This window comes from Arachis hypogaea, chromosome 17 (genome assembly GCF_003086295.3).
Source record: "Arachis hypogaea cultivar Tifrunner chromosome 17, arahy.Tifrunner.gnm2.J5K5, whole genome shotgun sequence".
Classification (NCBI taxonomy): domain Eukaryota; kingdom Viridiplantae; phylum Streptophyta; class Magnoliopsida; order Fabales; family Fabaceae; genus Arachis; species Arachis hypogaea.
Window position 1 is genome coordinate 39,280,585 of NC_092052.1, and position 3,825 is coordinate 39,284,409.

The window sequence follows — 3,825 nt, forward strand, 5'->3', positions numbered from 1 at the left end:
ATTCTATGGCTTCAAAATTTTAAGAATGAATTCTAGAGTTTCATGATGATCTGTTGAAGTCTAGCTGGCTGTGAAGCCATGTCTAATCTTTTAGACCGAGGTTTCAATTCATCATCACAAGAGCTTTTTGATTCTTATCAGTTCAGCTGTTGTATGCCTGATTTATCTGCTAAAGCTTGGCTGGCCATTGGCCATGTCTAGTGTTTTGGACCAGAGCTTTCACTGAAAGCTTGGCTGGCTAGAAAGCCATGTCTAATTCATGGATTGGAGCTTTAGACTAACATTGCATGATTCCTGAAATTCTCATTAGAAATTTTGAAATCCTTATTTTTCTTTTCCCAATTAATTTTCGAAAAATTACAAAAAAAAATTAATAAAATCATAAAAACCAAAAAAAAAATTGTGTTTCTTGTTTGAGTCTAGTGTCAAATTGTAACTTTGGTGTCAATTGCATCTTTTTAATTTCCTAACAAAAAAATTTTTCGAAAAACTCATGCATGGTGTTCTTCATGATCTTCAAGTTGTTCTTGATGATCTTCTTTGTTTGATCTTTGCATTTTCATGTTTTGTATCTTTTCTTATTTTTCATATGCATTTTCAATTTGTTAGTGTCTAAACATTAAAAATTTCTAAGTTTGGTGTCTTGCATGTGTGTCTTTCCTAAAAAATTTTCAAAAACATGTTCTTGATGTTCATCTTGATCTTCAAAGTGTTCTTGGTGTTCATCTTGACATTCAAAGTGTTCTTGCATGCATCATGTGTTTTGATCTTGAATTCTCATGTTTTGAGTCTTTTCATTGTTTTTCTCTTTCATCATTAAAAATTCAAAAATAAAAAAAATATATCTTTCCCTTTTTATCTCATAAATTTTCGAAAATTTGAGTTGACTTCTTCAAAACTTTTTAAAATTTAGTTGTTTCTTATGAGTCAAGTCAAATTTTCAATTTAAAATATCTATCTTTTTCAAATCTTTTTCAAAAATAAAATCTTTTTCATTTTTTCTTTCATAATTTCAAAATTTTCAAAATTTATTTTCAAAATATTTTTCTTATTTCTATTTCATATTCTCGAAATTAATGCTAACAATTAATGTGATTGATTCAAAAATTTTAAATTTGTTACTTGCCTAGTAAGAAAGGTTCAATCTTTAAATTTTAAAATCATATCTTTTTGTTTCTTGTTAGTCAAGTAATCAACTTTAATTTTCAAAATCAAATCTTTTTAAATTTCTTTTTCAAATCTTTTTCAAAATCAATTTCAAAATCTTTTCTAACTTCTTATTTTTTTAAAAAAAAAATTGATTTTCAAATCTTTTTCAATTAATCTTATCTTGTTGTTTGATTCTTATCTTTTTCAAAACCACCTAACTAATTTTCTCTCTCTAATTTTCGAAAATCACTAACCTCTTTTTCAAAATTTCTTTTCATTAAATAATTATTTTAAATTTTAATTTTAATTTTATTCCTTTTCGTATTTTTGAATTATAACTAATATTTAAAATAAAAACAAAAATATTTTTATTTTTATTTTCGAGTTCTTCTCCCTCTCATCCCCTTCTATTTATTTATTTATCTACTAACACTCCTATTTCACTCAAAAATTTGAACCCACTCTTCTCTTCTGTGTTTGAATTCTTATCTTTTCCTTCTTCTATTCTTCTCTTCTTATACTCATATAAGGAATCTCTATACTGTGACATAGAGGATTCCGTATTTTCTTTTCTGTTCTCTTCTTTTTCATATGAGCAGGAACAAGGATAAGAACATTCTTGTTGAAGCTGATCCTGAACCTGAAAGAACTCTGAAGAGGAAGCTAAGGGAAGCTAAAGCACAACTCTCTGGAGAAAATCTGATAGAAATTTTCGAAAAAGAAGGAGACATGGCCGAAAATAATAACAATAGTGGAGACGCAAGGAAGATGCTTGGTGACTTTACTGCACCAAATTCCAACTTACATGGAAGAAGCATCTCAATACCTGTCATTGGAGCAAACAATTTTGAGCTAAAGCCTCAATTAGTTTCTCTGATGCAACAGAATTGCAAGTTTCATGGACTTCCATCAGAAGATCATTTTTCAGTTCTTAACTGAATTCTTGTAGATCTGTGATACTGTTAAGACCAATGGGGTTGATTCCGAGGTCTACAGGCTTATGCTTTTCCCGTTTACTGTAAGAGACAGAGCTAGAATATGGTTGGACTCTCAACCTAAAGATAGCCTAAACTCTTAGGATAAGCTGGTCACGGCTTTCTTAGCCAAGTTCTTTCCTCCTCAAAAGCTTAGCAAGCTTAGAGTGGATGTTCAAACCTTCAAACAAAAAGAAGGTGAATCCCTCTACGAAGCTTGGGAGAGATACAAGCAACTGACCAAAAAGTGTCCTTCTGACATGCTTTCAGAATGGACTATCCTGGATATATTCTATGATGGTCTGTCTGAATTATCAAAGATGTCATTGGACCATTCTGCAGGTGGATCCATTCACCTAAAGAAAACGCCTGCAGAAGCTCAAGAACTCATTGACATGGTTGCAAACAACCAGTTCATGTACACTTCTGAAAGGAATTCTGTGAGTAATGGGACACCTCAGAGGAAGGGAGTTCTTGAAATTGATACTCTGAATGCCATATTGGCTCAGAATAAAATATTGACTCAGCAAGTCAATATGATTTCTCAGAGTCTGAATGGATTGCAAGCTGCATCCAACAGTACTAAAGAAGCTTATGATCCTGAGAACCCTGCAATAGCAGAGGTGAATTACATGGGAGAACCCTATGGAAACACCTATAATCCCTGATAAACCACTATTTCATGGTTTATCTTGTGCTCAATTGAGTGGTTTTTATCAACTCTTTACCCACTTATTCATACTATTTGCATGGTTTTACATTTGCCTTCCTAATTATGTGATTTGATTGAAAACATGCTTCTTTGGCCTTAAGTTCCCTATGTTTAATCCTCTCTTATTACCATTAGATGCCTTGATATGTGTGTTAAGTGATTTCAGAGATTACAGGGCAGGAATGGCTCAGAGGAGGGAAAGAAAGCATGCAAAAGTGGAAGGAATACAAGAAGTTGAAGAAATTGCTAAGCTGTCCAGCCTGACCTCTTCACACTCAAACGGCTATAACTTTAGCTACAAAGGTCCAAATGATGCGGTTCTAGTTGCGTTGGAAAGCTAACGTCTGGGGCTTCAATTTGATATATAATATGTCATACTTTCCCTGACGCTAGGCGACGCGAATGCGTCATCCACGCGGCCGTGTCGCAGTGACAAAAAATCAGCGTGTTTGAATTCGCAACCAGCGAATTCTGGGCTGTTTCTGACCCAGTTTGCGGCCCAGAAAACACAGATTAGAGGCTATAAAGTGGGGGAATGCATCCATTCATCAACAAGCTTTCACATTCACAATTTTAGGAGTAGATGTAGTTTTTAGAGAGAGAGGTTCTCTCCTCTCTCTTAGGATTTAGTTTTAGGATTTATGATTATTTCTTCTTCATCACAGGTTCAATGTTCCTTTTATTTATTTTCCTAATTTAATTTATGAACTCTTCCATGTTACATTTGATATCTTTATTAGTGCTAATTGAGGTATTTCAGATTTATGATTGTTCTCTCTATTATTTATAATTTGAATTTTTCCTTTTGGCTTTGGTTGAGTCATTGGAGACACTTGAGTTATCAAACTCTTTGTTGATTGAAAATTGGAATTCTTCAAGAATTAATTTGGGTTCCAATAACTCTAACTTTTCCCAAGGAAAGACTAAGACTTGAGGAATCAGAATTAATTCATCCACTTAACTTACCTTCATAGTTAGAGGTTAACAAGT

The 3,825-nt window shown here is 32.8% G+C and overlaps 1 non-coding gene across 1 annotated transcript; it reads right to left on the reverse strand.

The window, feature by feature from the left end:
- Positions 1-2,281: 2,281 nt before the first annotated feature.
- LOC112768323 (small nucleolar RNA R71) lies at positions 2,282-2,389 on the reverse strand. The gene has a single exon (XR_003185759.1). It is a non-coding gene; the product is annotated as a small nucleolar RNA R71 (small nucleolar RNA).
- Positions 2,390-3,825: the final 1,436 nt, after the last annotated feature.